The sequence below is a fragment of the Camellia sinensis genome, chromosome 2, assembly GCF_055761805.1.
Source record: "Camellia sinensis isolate YWXY chromosome 2, ASM5576180v1, whole genome shotgun sequence".
In the NCBI taxonomy this organism is placed as follows: Eukaryota; Viridiplantae; Streptophyta; class Magnoliopsida; order Ericales; family Theaceae; genus Camellia; species Camellia sinensis.
The window spans coordinates 203,823,607-203,844,438 of NC_138962.1; the positions used below are offsets into that span (position 1 = coordinate 203,823,607).

The following is a 20,832-nucleotide window of genomic DNA, read 5'->3' on the forward strand; positions in this document are numbered from 1 at the left end:
TCGAAGACCTTTCTCATGAGGCAGCTACCAAAGCAGTAGATGAGGAACATTCTAGAGAAATAATTGTTTTTCAAAGAGCTGAGAAGAGATGGTAGCAGCAATTATTAAGAGATGAAGCTGCTGTTGCTGATGCAATCCAAAGGGAAACTGCAAGAAGGCAACACATTGCTGAGCACTATTCCCTTGGTAGCTCTCCCATTGTTGCTATCACTTCTGAAACAAGTAATTTTTTTCATGCCTCTGCTCTTTTATTCTTTTGTCAAATTATTGGTATTAAGACTTGACATTATTTTGTACTTCTTCTTTTGCAGCAACAACTACTGAGCCTATTCTTCCAATAAGGACTCCTTCAGTTTCAGTTTCAGTTGATTAATTGCAAAATGTGAAGTCTATTCAGATAACACTCCCACTTCCTAGGCCTACATTCTCTATATTCTTCTTGAGGCCCAGTATTCCTGCTCCTTTCCCTTCTGGCTTAACTCCATATCTCCTTCATTTGACTTTTGATTTATCGCAATTTAATTCTCTTTCGAGCCTTGCTTTTCCTCTTCCTCCTGAAGGAATTCTAGCTGTTGCTCCTTCTCTGATGGTAGCTGATTCCCCAATAGAGGGTTCTGGCAACTCTCCAACTTATAGTTTATTATCTCTGCCTAGTTCCAGCCCCTCTTCCCTCGACCTATTGGTGGCTAGAACTATAGAAACTGCTGAAGATGCTCCACCCATTTCTCCTATCCCTATGCGGTCCTTTGTGCCTTCCACTAAAGCTCTTTCTACACCTTTCATGTCCATGGATGAGGTAAGCATCTTCGAAGCGAGACTAGCTAGTCTTTTCGACATACCTTCCACCTCTCCAATAGCTAATGATGAGACTGAGCCATTAGTTCTGGATGATTCCTTGCTAGAAATTTTTTATAGCTCTTCCACCAGTAGTAAACTTTCTTCGCCTCTGATAGACTTGGACAGCTACCTGGAGCTGTTGGCATCCTTTTTGAGGATCCCTTTTAAGGCCTTACAGAGGCCTATAATAAGAAATGGCTTCCTTCAGAGCTGCAAAATCGTTGAGCAATTCGGCATGACTGTCTCAAGTCATTTATCTCAGGCAGCAGCCACTATTAACTTTTACATCAACATTTGCCATGTTGCCAAGGTTGCAGAGGAAAAATTGGTTAGAGACCAGAACTTTGTTTCCACAGTACATACTGAAGTATCAGAGTTAAAGGAACAACATTCCTCTGTCTCCCATTTTCAAACTCAACTACTGGAGAAGAAAGCTCAACTTGAGGAGGAGCTATCTGTAGTTAACCAGGCTTTAATCCGAACTAACACCAAGTTGCAGATTACCAATCAAGGATTGGCTGACCGAAAGCAAGAAATGACCACAACTATCTAGTTGTTCTCATCATTTAAGAATAGAACATCTATTGTAAAAGAACAACTGAGACATTGTAATGACTTTTGGGCCAATTTATGGAAGAATGTATTCAACTCTTTATGAAAAACAAATTCTTATTTATCATTTGAATATTCTCATGTTCTTTTACTTAACATTTATTCTATTCCTTGTGTTTCCCATATAGTTGGAAAATAAGGCTTCAAATATCCGCCATTAATTTTTTTTGTAATGTACATATCCATTCAAATTTCTCAAATGGTATGCTCCAAAAGGCAGGACTCTATGAACTTGATATGGTCCTTCCCAGTTAAGTGACCATTTGCCAAACTTATGGCTTTTAATCCCTATTGGGAGTATTGTTTTCCATACCAAATCACCTTCATCAAAGCCAATGTGTTTGACTTTTTTATTATAGTTTTTGGCTGCTTTCTTCTTTTGGAAAAGAATGCTATTAAATGCCAGAATTCTAGCTTCATCTATGCTTTCTAAGTCCAAGCATATACTCTGATGGTATTGCTCAAGATCTAACTGGTCTTGGCATCTTACCCTCAAGGACTTAACATTAATTTTCACAGGTAACACTGCATCATGCCCATCTACTAAGGCATAAGGAGTGACTCCTGTGCTTGACCTTGGGAAAGTTCTATAAGCCCACAATACATCCAGCAATAAGTTATGCCAATCCCTAGGATTGTCTTCCACAACCTTTTGTATTCCTTTTTTCAAGGACTTATTGGATGATTCAGCTTGACCATTGGCTTGTGCATAATAGGGGGTGGAATTAACAAGGCTAATTTCAAACTCTGCCACAAAAGACTTTACCATTTTCCCATCAAATACAGTCCCATTATCAACAGTTATAGTCTGCGGGATACCAAATCTATGGATTAAATCCTTAATGAATCCAATGACCTCAGTCTGGTCTACAGCCTTGTATGGCTTAGCTTCGACCCATTTAGTGAAGTAATCAGTGGCCACTAAAATGAAACAATGATGCTTCGAAGAGGGTGTGTGTATTTTTCCCATCATATCCATGGCCCATCCTCTAAATGGCCAAGGCTTCACTACTGTATGCAGGTCAGTTATAGGCACATGCCTTATTGTGCTATGCTTTTGACATGCCTGGCAACCTCTTGCATATTCTATGCAGTCTTTAAGGATAATTGACCAATAGTAGGAATGCCTTCGAAATAACCATCTCATCTTCACACCAGGCTGATGAGCACCACAGATGTCTTCATGAACCTTAGCCATAGCTGTGAATGCTTCTTTTGGGCCTAAACATTCCAGCAATAAACCATCTCCCTCTCTTTTGTAGAGAGCATTACCATACATCATGTATTGCATATATTGCAATTTAATTTTTTTGCTGGCCTTTGAATATGGGCCAGCCAGATACTGCATTATTGGATGCCTCCAATCTTGTTCTTGCAAGTCATTATGATTGACTTCCAGGATCACATTCCTTTTATTTAAGGGTGGTATTAATTTCTGATATGCTGTTTGGCTTATGTCCCTTTGAGCATTATCCCTTCTCTTGAAATTCGAAGCTTTCTGAGCCACATCATTAGCTCTATTATTCAAGAATCTTGGGACATGAGTTCTATTTGCTATTTGAAATTGAGAAAGCAGATGTAATGCAACAACATAGTATGACAACATGCTTATACTTTGACATTTGAAAATCCCTTTCACTTGGTTAACCACCAATTGAGAATCTCCAAATATGTCAACTGCATGAACTTGTAATCCAATAAGAATTTTCAGTCCCATTATTAAGGCTTCATATTCAGCTTGATTATTAGAGCAAGTAATTTCATCCACTCTGAAACCATGTGTGGTTTCTATTCCTTGTGGTGACTTAATTACCATACTAATTCCAATTGGACCATTGGCTTTTGATCCATCGAACCACATTTGCCATGGTTCAACACTAGCCATACCAAGTTCCATTATCTCTTGGCTTTCTGTTTGAGATGGATGGTTTGCCAAAAAATTAGCTAAAACTTGTCCTTTTACTGTCTTTTGGGGAACATATTCTAAATGAAATTCTGATAAGGCTAGTATCCATTTGCCAATTCTTCCCCTCAACATAGGTTTAGATAACATATACTTAACAAAATCTTTGGTTGCAATTACCAAGACAGTTGTAGGCAAAAGATAGTATCTTAATTTCATTGCAGCAAAATACAATGCAAGGAACAACTTTTCAACAGCTGAGTATTTACATTCACAAGAATTTAGAAACCTACTAAGGTAATAAACAGCTTGCTCCTTGCCTTCTTCACTGTCTTGGGCTAAGAAAGCTCTCAATGAATCTTCTTCTGCAGCTATGTACAACTTTAAGGGCTTATCACCCTTTGGTGGCATCAGCATTAGAGGGTTGGCCAAGTAGGCTTTGATTCCTTCGAAAGCAATTTGATGCTTTGTTGTCCACACAAGTTTCTCTTCATCTTTTAGCCTTAACAAGGAAGAAAATACTTTAGTTTTCCCTGCAGTATTAGAAATGAATCTTTGAAGAAAATTAACCTGTCCAAGGAACTTTTGTAATTCTTTCTTACTTGATGGAGGTCTGGTTTCAATGATGGCTTTGGCTTTATTCTGGTCAATCTGTATTCCTTTCTTGTGTACTACATAGCCCAAGAAATTTCCAGATGATACGCCAAAAGCACACTTAAGAGGATTGAGTTTCAACTTGAACTTTCTTATTCTTTCAAAAGTTGCTTCTAAGTGAAACAAATGCTCCTCCATGGATTGGAATTTCACTATAATATCATCAATATAACACTCTAAATACCTTCCAATAAGGTCATGAAAGATAGTATTCATAGCCCTCTAATATGTAGCCCCAACATTCTTCAGGCCAAACGGCATTTTAACTCATTCGAATGTGCCAATATTCCCAGGACATCTGAATGTTGTCTTGTGAACATCCTCCTCTGCAATGCAGATTTGGTTATAACCAGAGTGCCCATCCATCATTGATAAAATTTGATGCCCTGCTGAACTGTCTACCAACAAATCTACTATAGGCATAGGATACTCATCTTTTAGAGTTGCTAGATTTAAGTTTTTGAAATCAATGCATACCCTCATTTTACCATTTTTCTTAACTGCAAGCACAATATTGGATAGCCATTCAACATACCTGGCTGTCCTAATAAAACCTGCCTTGAGTAGTCTAAGAATTTCCTCTTTAACTTTCTGAATCACTTCTGGACTCATTCTTCTTGATTTTTGCTTGTATGGCTTGAAAATAGGCCTCATAGGGAGCTTATGTTCTACTAATGACCTATTCAATCCTGGTAGTTCATTATAAGACCATGCAAAACAATCTTTATATTTCTTCAGAACAACCAACAACTGGTTCCTGTCAAGAGCATTCAACCAAGCACTTATACAGATGGGTTGTTGTATAGAACCTTCCCCTAAATTTACTTTTTCTAAGGGGTCTTGTATCTGAGAACTTACTGAAGCTCCTTCTTTGATTCTTTCTACCTTCGAAACAATCTCCTTGCTTTGTTCTGCTCCCAAGTTCTTTGATTCAACATCTTTACCCTCCTCCTCATAGAAAAAGTCTGTCCATAAGGCTTCTTCTTCCTATATCTCCTGGACTTTTGTTTCAATGTCCAATGCACAGTATTTATCAAAGACCAAAACTCTGGCTTGTTGCTGCTCCTGTTTGTAGCCAATTATCATGGTTTCTTTCTCTTGCTCTTGCACTTTCTGGACTATTGATTTTACATCAAATATTGAGAACTTAATTAGAGCTAAAGACTTGGCTTCTTGGGCTTCATTTCTTTGCCTACAACCAGGTATCATTGTCATCCTTAACGACAACCTCTTCATCAGCACTCTCATGGAGTAAGTGCTTCAGGTGTGTCACTTCCCCATCAGCCATCACTTCGGCTGAGCCATCAGGTTTTCTCAGTATACTGAGTGGTGTCACTCCCTCAATATACAATTTGGCCTCTGCAAAGTCTGCACAGGCTATGAAGGGTTGAGGATCTGCATCAATTTCCTCTATCTCTCCATTGCCCAAGGCCATCATTATTTTCTGATGCAAAGAGGAAGGCACACACTTGTTAGCGTGAATCCAATCTCTACCAAGTAAAGCATTGTACTTAGCATTGCTGTCGATAACGAACAATGCCATCATGCAGTCCCTGGTTCCTACACTTAGGTTGATGGGCAGAATTCCCTGAGCTATCTGTTTGTCTCCAGCAAAGCCAGCAATGGTTGTGCTGATTGGGATTAACCTGGGGTTCCTTTTCCCTAGTCTCTTCAAGGAAGATTTCGGTAGTAAGTTCACTGCTGCCCCATTATCCACCAAGACTCAGTTCAATTGTATCCCATCGAAGAAGGCCTTGATATACAAAGGTTTGACATGCTGTGTCATAGAGTTCAAGGGATACTCAAAAGGATATGAGAGGTTAATACTCACCTCTTCTTCACTCTCGTATTCAGTTTCCATTGGGTTAGCCATTCCGAATTCATCTTGCACCATACTCACTTGTGAGTCTTCACTAGAGACTGGAATTGGGTCAATTTCTTGACTCTCTTGGTTCTCATCTTCAGCTTGGAATTCATGCGGTAGTATGTGTACCATATTCACTGATACTGGAGGAAACGAGCCAAATTGGATGGCTGGTTGTGTCTGTTTCTCCTCTTGGCCACCTTGTTCAGTTACTTCAGAAGCATCTTCCATGCTGCATTCTGGCACTTCATTACTAACCAATTCCTTCGAATAGTCTTTTTTGACTGGCTTTTTAACCAAAAACGTCTGTTTAGCCATGAAAGCTTCGAACATTTCTTCCTCAACCATTTCTTTCTTTTGGCCTAAGCCAACTTCTTCTTCTGTCTCGCTATCACTCTCCATCAAAGCCTTCTTCAATCCTGCTAGACTGGACTTCTCTCTAGCTTTTAGTTCAGAGTGAACTTTGGCCAATTGTTCTTTGCTATAACCCATTTTGTCTTGTAGAGTTGGTTTTGGAGTATGGTCTAACTTTGGATTCTTCTTTCCTTATGTCTGGACCAATGAAGAGCTTTTTCCACTTTCTTTCAGGTCTTTCTGGTACTGAGTGTACCTATGCTGAATCTTCTTTCTTTGTGATCTAGAAATTACGGGGACCATATCTGGTTCCTTTATTTTTGGGTGTTTAAGAAATACCCAATTGTTTGGAGCCACCAAAGGAGGTTTGACCATCTTACCTTGGTTTCCAACAACATCTCTTTGGGTAGACACTTCCCTAGGTTTGTTCTGCATCACAAATTAATTTGGAACTCCAGGTACCCACGAACTTACTGACTCAGCTGTTGAACTGTTTTTTTTCCTATTTCAAAGCCATCTTCAAAGCTGGCTATGAAGGCCACTGCTTGGCCCTGACTTCATGTTTTGGGCCTAACTCAGGCCTTTGATGAAGGTAGCCACTTTCTGTCCTGCGTGAGGCTGGTCTAGAGGGCCAATCTCTGGCTTTGATCCCATAAACTGAACCCTTCTGCAGTCTCCTTTCAGGATGACTGCTCTCCATTCTGTAATAATTAGGTGGCCTGGACTCATATAAAGGCCTCTTGCCTTTAGAATGCATTCTATCGGCTGTTGGCTCAACCATTAATGGCTGCTGCCTAACACTAGTTGGGTATGACCTTTTGTTATAAGCATTGGTTGGTTTAGGACGCCTCTGCACATCCTTGTAATACTGCTTCCCATCAATTGGAAGCACTTTCAACCACTTGTAGCTCAATCTGCACCTGGGACACATCCTTTGCATTATAGTTGCCTCTAAAGAATCGTTATCCAGTGCTTCTTCATTAGAGTTTTCCCTCTGGTGTGAGCTGGTAGATTTCCAGTGTCTTTCTTGATAGTTGTCTGGTTGGCAACATTCATCTGCACATTGACTTCTTCCAATTCTTTTAAGGACAAGTTCTGGAAGTCTGGCATAATGACATTGGCTGCCACCTCTCCAATTTTTGGAAATGGATTTATGTCGATCCCCATGGCTTTATCTGCTTTAGTTGAGAATTTTAAACTTCCTTTCAGAATTTGTTCTTAGATCTTGTCTCAAAAAACAATACAGTTTTTAGTCAAGTGAGACCAAGAATTATGCCATTTACAATACACTTTTCCTTTAAGTTCATTTGGAGATGAAATTTTGACTCCTTTTGGTAACTTAAGGAAGTTGGCCGTAAGCAAATGATAAAAAATGTCATCTGCCTTAGTTAAATCGAAAGAGTATTTTCTATGAAGGTCTTTCTTTTTAAACTGCTGGTCAATTATCGTATCCTTATGAATTAATGCCTCACAGATCACAGGTTCTTTCTCTACAATCTCTGCTGCATCAATCTCATAATTAGGATCTCTATAATATGTCTTGTACGATGCATTATTTTGATCTTGTTCTTCCTCTAGTAATGTTTCATACCTAGACACCTTATAAGTTAGTTCCACTAAGTCTCTGAACTCAGTCGAGTCAAACTTTTTTCGAAGCCTAAACTCTAAGCCATTTTGAGCCAATCTCACGAATTCTGGCTCTGGTAGGATGACCCTACATTTGTTTTGTGCTCTTTTAAATCTAACAATAAACTGAGTAGTCTTCTCATCAGGCCTTTGGCTCAATCTTACCAAGTCTGCCATGGAAACCTCTAGCACTGATTGGAAGAATTGGGCATGAAATGCCTCTTCCATTTGTTGCCAAGTTTGGATAGAGCCAAGTGTAAGGTTAATATACCATACAAATACTCCCCCAGTTAGAGAATTTGGGAATAATCTTAACTTCATATAGTCATTATTAGTGAATTCACCGCATTGAGTAGCAAACCTAGCAATATGCTCCACTGTTGATTGGTTTCCATTCCCATAAAAAAGGGTAAAATCTGGTATCCTGAAACCTCTTGGGTATTCATGTACCCTATCTACCCATTTTAGGTACGGTTTCCTATACACAGGAGTCTGGACCCCTTGAGCTATCGGTCCACACATTTTTCTAACAATATCAGCAATTTGGTCCTTAGGGACCATATTTTGTGCCTGCTGAACCGCTATTGGAGGGACAAACACATGATTTGGTGGACAACCTTGTGCCTATAGTCCTCTTGGTCCATAAGGTGGTATATTTGGGACTGGTTGTCCCTGTGGTGCAGGTTGCTGTTGGGGGTGTGGGTAACCCCTTTGAGCCTGTCTTGCGCAAGGACCTGCGAAAGGTGCTGGAACAGGTATTGTGTCTCTTCCATTTGTAGGAAAATCTTCCAAACCCCCGGGTATAAATTCGAATAAGGGATTAGTGAACCCCTTCGTGCTGGGTATGGCTTCAAACATGGGATTTGGAGCCATTTTTATGCCATTTTCTTGTACTGGGCCAGATCCACCAATTTGCATGGCTTTACTGTTAAGTACTGAAGCATTTTGACCTGCTATAGGCCTTGAAATAGGTTCGTACCAAGACTGAGGTGATGGTCTTTCATAGTTTTGATTACTAGTTTGACCATTAGAATATCCATTAATTTGCATAGGCTGCTTATCTCTAGCCAATCTTCGCTGAGAGACATTTGAAACCTCCTCCATGTGTCTTGCGTTTGTTAGTTTGGTGGTTATTCATTCGATCCAAAAAGGATGTTGCCCACCATTCCATCGTGTTCATTAACTGCTGTCCCATGGCATCTACTAGGCCACCCCATGGATTTATTGGCTGAGTAGATGGAACAGTGGATAGTCCAATTCCTTGGTCTCGTCCAATATTATGAACATATGGTACTTGTTCCGAAGTGCTGGTCTGTTCAACCATAGGTTCTGATAGAATTGGTGTCTCCACAGGATGTGTTATCACATTATCCTCTAGATTAGGTATTTCTACCTCTCCTTCTACGCCTTCTTCCAAGCGTTCATTTTCTCCTTATCTCCTACGTCTAGCCATTTCAATTAGTCCCACTGGGCGTGCCAAAAATATGTGTTGGCTTTTTGGCTTTCGAAGGTTACTTTTGTAATTATGAGTGTGCCAGCAAGGATCAATCAGTCCTTACAGAAAATTAATTGCCAACCAATTATCAGACGATTGTGTTTTAGTTCTTTCAGCCTCAATGAAGAGAACTTTTACTGGTGGCTTGATTTAGGAGAATTAAGCAAATAACAATTAAATGAAGAACAATTGAAGCATTTCATTAAAATGAAAAACTTATAATGATCCAAACTCAGCTTCGTAAAGGTTTACAGCAACAATCTACTTGAAACTACTCCTATGAACGAAGTGCAGTGCATGAATTTTAAAGTACAGAAATGTAAAGAACAGGAAATGTAAAACTGGAAAGGAAATAAGTAGAATAAGACTGATTTTTTGGATATAAGTCTGAGCTTTTTTCTGGGGCCTTCTCTGCTATTTATACTTCTCAAGGATGACCATCGAATTGCATTTCCAACCGTCGAACTGCTCCTCCATGATCGCTGATCATGCTGCCTTATAATTAGCTCTACTATGCCATCACTTGCAGTTAGGTTTCCCTCATAATTTTGAATTTGAATGTGAGTAACCGTTGAAGCCACATCACTTTGCATCTCTTTGCTGATCCAATGCTATTCAGATCTCGTAATAACCAATACTAACTACTACGTGTACGATCATGATCGAAGACTTGAATAGTCTTCCTGTATTACCCTTATTCTGCCACGCGTCGAATTGTAATTAGCTTATACAAAATATGTAGCCAACATATATATATATATATATATATATATAATTTCACAAATTTAATATAATTACATTTATTTTTCTTAAAATTTAAAAAATTATTACATATAATAATTTTTTTATGTAACTCTATTTTCACACACCAATTTTTTTCAATGCATATACTTGATGAATACCTTCTTAATACACATATTAAAAAAATAAAAGTAAAAATTCAATACACATCTTTAATTTAATAATACCCTTATCTTTAATTTTAAAATTTTAATTTTCTTTTTTTCCATTCACCCACCTCTTATTCGCCACCGTATGCCACTCTCAGCCTTCCATCGCCACCACTAACTTATCCCGTTCCATCCTAGGCACAGCTAACCTTGAAAATCGGTATAATTCGTGGTGGAAGGTTTGTGAGAATGTATGATTTATTATGGAAAGTGGTTGAAGGCGGAGGGATAAAGATGTGATGGGAGCGGCGTATCATTGGCGATGGAGGATTTTTTTGGGTGAAAAGTGAATATGGCAATGAAGAATGGTTGTGGTGTTTTAGAATTATAATTTGGATCGAAGAAAATATGAGTATTGTGGTATTTTTTCTCAAGACAAAATTATATCAAAAACAAATTCATGAACTGACAGAAATTATAATATATAAAAATGGAATTACCGTATTCTCTTACCTTTACCTTCAGATACAAAACAGAAATGAGAGCACAATCACAAAAAACAATAATGAAGCATGAAAGGAACCGTAAAAACAATCTTTAAAGAATCAAAAGTATGTTAAAGAGGACAATCACAAAAAATCATTAGTGTCAAATTTAATGGAGGTGTATATGTATTACTCTTGTATTTGCCGCTCATAAGCACATATATTTAAGAGCCTCTTGTCTCACTAATATAGGATTAATTAATCTCACAAATTCTTGGAGGAGAGAGAGAGAGAGAGGTGGAAGGAGGAGGAGGAGATAAAGGAACAGTATGTGTAACAGGTGGAACAGGATACATAGCTTCATGGCTGATCATGAATCTCCTTCAACAAGGTTACACTGTCCGAGCCACTGTAAGACTTGAGACAGGCAAGACTACCCTCCTTTCACAAACCCATATATATCTTTAATAATATGATGAATGAGTATGTAATGCAATTCTATGCATTTTTTTATTTAAAATAAAAAATTTATTGTGTTTGTTGTATGAGTAATGATAGACCCATGTAATTTTTCTGCTGAATGATGTGATCTCTCTTGTAATTTATTTTCATTTCAAATTAGAATGCCCATTTTTTTAATCTCATATTTTAAACCCACCTCATTTAGATAAATTTTATGTTTGAAAATTCTCTTTATAAATTATATCTCTTATGATCCTGAGAAATGACTACTTAAGTGTCAAGGTGAAAGAGATTTTAAATTCGAGACATTAATTTACATTGTAATCTGATTATTAACATACTAACCCCTATCTTGTGTGAATATATACATACAAATATATTTACAATATTAATGGTGACAAAAACATAGAGAGATTAACCTGTTAAATTAAATTAGTACTAAAGGGTGTTCAATGATTCTCCATGGTTAGTATATAAAATTACTACTAAGCGGTGTTTAATGATTCTTGATTAACTCAAATCTTGAGCTTTTCTAAATCATACCCAATAGCAAGAATTATATACTCACATGATCTGAAAAATAAAAATAATAATTGAGAAATTAAAAAATCATAAAACACTACATTAATTGGACACACAACCATATGAAGTTACACAAAAAACTGTTATTGAAAGTTACATTTTAATGAACATTCAAAATTTAAACTTATGAAGAAATATTGAACATTTGTTAGTCACTACATAAAATATAAAAAATTTATTTGTGAATGATCACTTTTGTACGGGGAGCAAATATTTCAGCGTGCCCGTATTCCTTTCTTCCGAGCTCCGTCGATGTCCGATCACCTGCGAGCAAATAACGGTGAGCTACCCGGCGGTGTGTGGCCGGAAAAACCCTCCGACGGTCAAGTTAGCACACACCTTAGAGGGGATAGAGAGAAGGGGGAGAGTCTTTTAGTGTAAGAAATCCTTACAGATGTGTTCGTGTCCCGCGTATGGGGGGCGCAGGCATGCTTTTATACCTTCTGAACCCCATATCCACTCCCAGTCATCTCCTGACACGTGGCTCTGCTATCCCATCTGTCAGCATAAACCATGCCATTCACCACCTAACCTCAACTGCTTGACTTCACAGCTGGAGCTCGGCAGCCGAGCTGTTCTACCTCGGCCATGTCATGCTTCAAACCCATGCGCCTAGCCGGACAAACACATGAAGGACCGGGCTAGGCGGCATTTCGGCAAAGCCTAGCCCGGGCTCCTCCTTTGGTCGGCCTTCTCGCCGGTCAATCAACTACCTCGGCTGACCGCGCCTTTCCGAGCGCCGATCTCTCGGTCTGTCTGGTTTCGACCATCATTGGACCGAGCATCCTGGTCTGACTGGTCACTTCCTGGCCGAGCAGCTTCCGCACGGTCCGGGGCGGCACACGCTCAGTCCAAACTCTGCCCGGCCCAAGTTCTGGTAGCCCATCTCTGGGTGAACAGTCGATCATCTCGGCCCAATGCACTGCTGGGCCCTCAACTTACTCGGTCGATACCTCGGCCCAACACCGGATCATAAATCACCCTCTCAACTTTCATTATGAACACATGATAACAGAAAATAAGAAAGACCTCAGCTACCTCATAACCCTACCAGGAGCTTCAAAAAACCTCCAAATCATAAACGCCGACCTCAACAAACGCGACACCTTCTCAGCCGCCATCTCCGGCTGCTCCGGCGTCTTCCACTTGGCCCATCCAATCGACCTCGGCGGCCTCGAATCCGACGAAGTCATCACAAAAAGAGCCATGGAAGGAACCCTAGGCATTTTGCAAGCCTGCGTGGATTAGAAGACAGTGCAGCGCGTGGTTTACACTTCCAGTGCCGCCACAGTCATGTTCAGAGGTACGGATCAAGGATTGACGGATGAGAGATTCTGGAGCGATGTTGAGTTTTATAAGGAGAAGAAGCTTATGTTGTCTTCGTATGTGATTTCGAAGACGAAGAAGGAAATGGCGGTGCTGGAATTCGCGGACAAGCATGGATTGGATGTTGTGAGTGTGATTCCTTCTCTGGTAGTTGGTCCATTCATTTGCCCTAATTTGCCTAGCTCGGTTTTCATGGGCATGGCTATGATCTTCGGTACGTACAATCATTTTTCTCTGGATTGTTTTTTGGGAAACAAAAAAGAGTGGGACCCTTTCCAATGAACCCCACGACCTCTTTACCTTTACCCTTTTTACCTTTTGATTGGTTGAAATTGTTTTTTTTTTTTTTTTTTTTTTTTTCCTTCTCCCCCACTCACCAACTCCCACGTGTGTGGGGGGTGGTGGAGGTGGGAATATAAGGGGATCCTAATCACAGCTCTTTCGGAAAATATATCACGGGATTGCTATTTTTAAAAATTTATTTCAAATTAATTATAAACTTTATAAATATTAATAATTTTATTTTTTTTCATGAATTTGTAATTTCTTTTCAAAGTATCACCCACCTGTATTTTCTCCTTATTTTGATGGTTTTTTTATGCTTATTCTTGTCTTTAGTGGATGTTTGAGGTTTATTTATTTGGTGATTTTTTTTAAAGCTTACTTTTGTTGTTTTTAGTGAATTTTTTTTAAAAAAAATTAAATGGGTTTTAGGCATTAGATTTTCCTCGATGAGACGAACTAAAAAATTCAAAAAATATACAAGAAAAAAAAAATCAAAAAATAGTATACTGCTTTTTTATGTTTTCAGTTTTTTTGGAAAATTTCAAATTTCTTTTAGTGAAAAGTGGTAGTTTTTTTAAAGTGTTCCCAAACACCCTAATGAACTTTTATTTTTTATTTTTAAAATTTTTCAAAACACTTAGGCTTTTAGATATTACTTGACAAGATGAATTAAAAAATTTAATTTTTTTTAAAAAAAAAGTCCAAAAAAGACAAAAATAAGTTTTAAAAAAAAAATTAGTGGGCATTTTTTGACTTTTTCGATTTTTTATAGAATTTTTGAAAAACATGTTACTTTTTAGATTCATCTACACGAGTGTAGAAAAAGTAAAAAAATTGGCAGAATTTAAAAAAAAAAAGATCACTAAAAACAAAAACAAAAATTAAAAAATTGAAAAAAAATGTGCCTTTAAAAAATTTAATTTTTTAATTCATTTTTCTCTGGATTGTTTTTTGGAAAAATATATCACAGGATTGGTATTTTTAAAAATTTGTTGCAAATTAATTATAAATTTTATAAATATTAATAATTTTAATTTTTTTTCAAAGTATCACCCACCTGTATTTTCTCTTTTTATTTTTTTATTTTTTATGGTTTTCTGTTCGCTTTTATTTGGTCTTTAGTGGATGTTTGAGGTTTATTTATTATTTGGTGATTTTTTTAAAAGCTTGTTTTTGTTGTTTTTAGTGAATTTTTTTAAAAAAATTAAATGGGTTTTAGGCATTAGATTTTGCTTGACGAAACGAACTAAATAATTCAAAAAATATGCAAGAAAAAAATCAAAAAATAGTATACTGCATTTTTTTTATATTTTCAGTTTTTTTGGAAATTTTCAAATTTCTTTTAGTGAAAAGTGGTAGTTTTTTTAAAGTGTTCCCAAACACCCTAGTGACCTCGCTTTTTTTTTTTTCAAAACACTTTAGGCTTTTAGATTTTACTTGACAAGATGAATTAAAAATTTTTAAAAAATGTCCAAAAAAGACAAAAGTAAGTAAAAAAAAAATAGTGGGATTTTTTTGACTTTTTCAATTTTTTTTAGAATTTTTCAAAAATAAGTTTACTTTTTAGATTCATCTACACAAGAGTGCACAAAAATTAAAAAAAATTGGCATAATTTGAAAAAAAAGATCACTAAAAACAAAAACTAAAAAATTGAAAAAAAAAATGTGCCTTTTTTATTTGTTCTCAAACAGCTCTAAATATATTGTCGGTTCTCAAAGTATTTTTACATTTGATTTTCATCCTTGATATTTCATTTGGGATAAATTACATTTATGATTAGTTTAGTCCCGAAACATTGATGAAGAAGATAAAACATAAACTTATAATATTGACAGAGAAAATTAATAAAATTAAAAATGTAGAGATTAAAATAACACAACTTCAGAAACGATAGCTGAAATTTATAATTATTCCATTAATAATAGGATATAATTTTTTATAAATTAAGAAAATAAAATTGAATTGAAATCAAATATTATTATGAATAATTTCATCCAGTCTCATTAAATTTAACCTATGAAGAATTCTTTTTAATTTTTTTTATTAATTTGATATTTTTATTAAATGGTGAATTTTTTTGACATTAACACAATACGAATCGAATACGAATTGAAAATCACATAAACTAAATTAGTATTAATGTAATTTTGACGACACCCACCCTTACAGTGGAAGGAACTTTCAACATCTTGTAATATTTTTATTTTGGGTGAATTATACTAACACTTGTTGTAATTTTTTATGCATCAATATTAATTTCGAAAATAATTAATTTTGATTTTTAATTCTCTCTCCATGCAGGTAAACAAGAGATGTATAAGGCTCTCGCCAAACCAAATTTGGTGCATGTTGATGACGTGGCGAATGCATATATCTTCCTATTTGAGCATCCTAATGCCAAAGGGAGGTATATTTGTTCATCAAACGAGACAGGAATCCATAGTTTGTCCGAATTTTTGTCGGCTAACTACCCAGAATTTCCCATACCAAAGGCTGAGTGAGTCTAGTCGATCCCTCTCTCTATAAATTTTAGAAGAAAAAAATTGAAATTATTTTCAAAATTCTAGCATAAAATGTAATTTCTTAAAAGTTGAGGAGAGACACATGCCCCTCTTAATCAGTGGCATAGTTAGGATTTTAGGTCAGTGGAGTCATTAACGACTATCATCAGTATCATTATGTCAATATATCTTCTACACAACTTATATCAAAATCAAATTCTATTCTATAATCTTATATATTTTCAATCATATCGACAAAATAATTCAAATTTAATAAATTACATATAAAACAAAAGTTGAGAAATTAATTCATCAACAAAATCAAGCAAAGATCTTCATTAGCATAATTGTTCACAAGTTTTCATTTTTTAAAATTGCTATATAATAACCTTATTACTTATGGTATCAAATATATGGCCAAATAATCATTGATTCAATCATCACTTTGAATAAATTAAAAAATTATCACTCCGCATTAAGCAAAAGATCTTTGCACAATTGTAGTTGTAATTGCTAGAATTGATGATTATGACAATTATAGTTGTTATTTTCACTACAATTATTTATAAATTTTCTCCAAAAATTGTATTCTAATGTGAATTAAGAATCATATATGTGTAATTTTAAACACTAAAAACAAATTTTTAGAGTGTATTTATAATAAAGTTAAAAAGAAATAACAATTCTCCATTTTTTCTCTGGGTTCAATTTGTAAAATCTGAAATATTTTGAATAAATTCATAGTTATTTTTAAAAAAATTCAAAGTTGAGTGGTGTCAAGTAACACCACTCACTATACACTAGCTCTGCCAGTGCTCTTAATCGCTTAGTAGCTCCGTCACTAATATTGATGGTTGTTGGGCGAGGATGACATGTGATGATTGTGTTGTGATGGCAACAACAATCAATGGTGGTGTGGTAGTGGCAATGACATTGGTGACGGACACAAAGGTGGCATGGTGAAGTGGTGGTGGTTGTAGGGTAGTGATGAAAGATGGTGGTTGTGTAGTGAAGGTGGAGACAATAAGGGGTGGCTGGCATGGTGAGTGGGAGTAGTAATGGTCATGTGATGGTAGTTGGTAAAATTGGTATGTCTCATTAAGTTTTAAAAATATCTTTTACTTTTTAGAAATAAAAGCTTGTTTTGTCAAAATTACTTATTTTCCATTGACCACACAAACTGTGTGACTTTCTTTTTTTGATTGTATCAAATGGTAAAAGTTAAAAAAGGGGAAAAAAACACTTTTCAAAATATATGTTTTGCCGGAATAAATGGAGCGCTTTTTGTTGGTTCAAGCAGGGAAGTGGCTAAAACTTTTCTTCTTCTTGAAGTGTTTTAGACAAAATTGAAGGATTTAAAACCCCAAGTCTCTCATCAAAGAAGCTCTTGGATTCTGGATTCAAGTTCAAGTATGGTCTTGATGAAATGTTTGATGAAGCATTTCTATGTTGCAAAGAAAAGGGTTTCCTTTAGTCCATGTTAGGATGGATTCTTAACCAACAAAAGAAGCATGGGGTTTGTAATGTTTGTGGAAGTTTTATTTTCCTTTTTAGTGTCATCGTTTTGGGCAGGTTTTGACATAAATAATTTATAGACAGAAAGCTTTCTTAAAATGTGTGGATTAAGACAATAGCAAGTCTCGAGAGTGGTTGAAGACAATTGTTAGCTATGTTGTTGAATAGGAAAAAGATACTTGGATAGAAATAAATCACAAAATAATGGACATGGCTTCTCTCCATATGGCTGTTTGACATTAGTGGGCCCTAATCTAGGCTCATGTCGATAATCTAAACCGTTAATATGTAAAACTCATTAAGTATATTATTTCTGTGAAAAATCACGTTGATTGAATATCGATAACTACTTGATTAGATCACATTTTCAAAATAATTTTTAAATATAATTTTCAAAGTAAATTGCAACAAAAATGCAATCTGATTAAGTGACTATCGATATTAAATCAATGTAATTTTTTACAGAGACGATGTACTTGACGGATTTTACACATTGAACAATTTAAATTATGGGGAAATTACCCACAGGTCCCATGTGGAACATGTGGACACCATTTAATCCCATAACTTTTTGGATACACCCAAAAGTCCTTTCCTCCATCTCTCTGGTTTTTTCCTCCCTTTTTACGTTTTCTTCTTTCTCTTTTTTTTCTACATTTTTCTCTCATCTTCTTCGTCATAGACGATGGTGCAAGTGTTCATGTCTTTCTCCATTGATCGGGGTTCACTGATAACCGCCAACCATCGAAATCAACTCGTGATTTCACTCTCACTGATAGCGAAGATATATATTTCTGACGAAGAAGATGAGTGGATCTACTTAGATCTGATGTAGATCTACTCAGATCTATCAGATCTGAGTAGATCTACATCAAACAAAAAATAGTTGTTGGAGTATAATCCTCTCTCTACATCCGCCTTTCTCCTTCGATCTCTTTTTTTTTCCTCTACTATACACTTCTGTTTTCTGTTCTAATAGAGAAAATTTTCGAATTCTGAACAAGTAGTTTTCGAGTTTTAGTTACAGGCGGTGAAAATTGTAAAATTTTGCAGTTTCAAAAATTTTTTTTGGTGCTGGAATGAATCATGGTTTAAAACTGTAAAATTTTGCAGTTTTATAACATTCTTTAGAACTGTAAAATTTTACAGTTTCATAACATGTTTTTTAATTTTTTTTCCCGGCAATATTCTAGACATTCTGGTGAGTCTTCGGCGACTGTTAAATGGAAGTCCGACGGTAGTAAGATATGAACAGTGTCTGTAAATTAAAAAAAAAAAAAAGAATTTTTTGGTAACAATTAAAAATGTATTGGACTAATTGGTGCAAGTATTTTATTTTGGGATTAGCTGGATCTTAAACTTGGTACATGAGACTTATCAGTAAGTTCCCCTTAAATTATTGACATAGGCTGAAATTAGGGCCTACTAATATCAAACAGCCCTCTCCAGTTGGAAAGTAGCACAGTCCCAAAATAATTCATGGAACACTTACAGATGATAAGTCATATGAGAATGCTACTCACCCTATTTTAAAAAAATTGTGATTTATTTTTGTGTAAATTGAAGTGTCATATTGAATAAGTATGGTAATGATTACTAATTAATTGTTGAATTTACTTATCCAGAAAAAAAATAAAAAATTAAAATTCTTGATAGTTTTTACAATTTCATCTCTTTGGATTTGTCCTATACAGCAAATTATTGCTTAGAAATTTTTTTTTTAATTTTTTTTTTATTTTTATAATTACAATGTATTGCAATACAATAATATAATATGACAATGTTTGGGAACTAAAGATTTTAATTAAAAAGTCAAAAAGTGATTACAAGTTAGAGCATTTTTGTAGCGACCTGTGCATACTGGATTTCGCACTAGATGAAAGTGGATCGGGGCCCCGTACTCGGTTGGACTATCCAGGGACTGAGGTTCCTGCCACAAGAAGCACCGTTAGAGCTGCCCGGCCGGGGTTGGTCAGATAACCCCTCCGGTGTGAGAATTAGTGATCGGAGAAGAAGTGTATATGGAGTTGAATCTATCTCTATGCGTGATTTTGCTTGGAATAGTTCAGTTACTTTCAATGTGAAGTTCATGTTGTATATATAGTGTTCCTTGCTTGCTTCTTAAGGTGGGTTCATGGAGCTTGGATGCTGCCAGGTGTCCTTTTAGCATTGCTCAAGGTGGGGGATTACCTGGTAGTTGTCATTGAATGCATATATTCATTGTAGTCATGCTGATAACAAACCACATTTCTTTGATTCAACAACTTCCGTGATTCTAGGTGTAGGGGACTAGCTGAGGTGGCAACTTGCACATGCACACATTCACAACTTCCACGTTTCCTTGCGAGGTTTCCTCAGTTCGATACCACCGTGCCTCAGCTCGGCACCATTATGCCTTGTCTCGGCCTTTTACAGGATCATTCATGGAGATGGGCTGATCCCTTCGGCTATCTTTGTATGGGCTCGGCCTATTTTCTGTTCGGCCCATAGGTTCAGTGTAACGCCCTCAAAATAATACACAAAAACCATCACTTTAGACATGCATTGATGTAAAAGAAATCAACCATTTCTATTCATCAGAGTAATTCTTACAACTGTATTACATGTTAACAACAAAAGGAAATGCCCTATGGGCTTATAGCTTTCCAAGTTAACACTTGGTTACACAAAAGAAGAGTACTAACTCAATACATATTAAGCCCTTGGCTTGAATTTATATGTAATACATCAAAATAAACAAAAAAAGAGAGTCTTCCACTCTCATTATCATCCAAGCTATGTTCTTGGAGGTGGCATACTACCTGTACCTGAAAATAATGTCCCATAAAGGGTGAGCCAACGCCCAGTAGAGGTATGCTAAACACAGTATGAGCAATAACTAAGACAGTAGCAATTGATAAATGTTCAATTTCCATAAATCAATTCATAACCCATTTCCATTTCATTTCAATTTCCATATCTTATCAATTTCACAATTTACATCAACGACTCAGAACCTGGCCAACCACTTATATGAGACAATGACTCATATTAAACACTTCCCATTTTACAATAGATAAACATATTAGTTGTCTCAACATCTCAACAGATAAGCATACAAGCGGTATCCACAATTCAACAGATATGCATATTAGCTATATCAACACTTCCATAGATAAGCATATGAGCTGTATCAACACTTCCAAAGATAAGCATATGAGTTGTATCAGTGGAGTCCATCCCCTATCTCCTCCCAAACAACATCCGGTTTAGAGGTCCATCCCCTATCTTCCCCTAAACCGTGGAGTACATCCCCTATCTCCTCCCACACACACAACGTATATACACAAGGGTCATATACACAATCAATCAATACATAATGTTAATGTATTCCATCAACCGTCATACTCTATGACATATCCAATTGATTAGTTTTAGTTTGCCTAACTATCATGCATTGT

At 36.3% G+C, this 20,832-nt stretch overlaps 1 pseudogene; it reads left to right on the plus strand.

Annotated features, from left to right (window-relative positions):
- Positions 1-111: 111 nt before the first annotated feature.
- LOC114258429 (vestitone reductase-like) lies at positions 112-17,351 on the plus strand (annotated as a pseudogene).
- Positions 17,352-20,832: the final 3,481 nt, after the last annotated feature.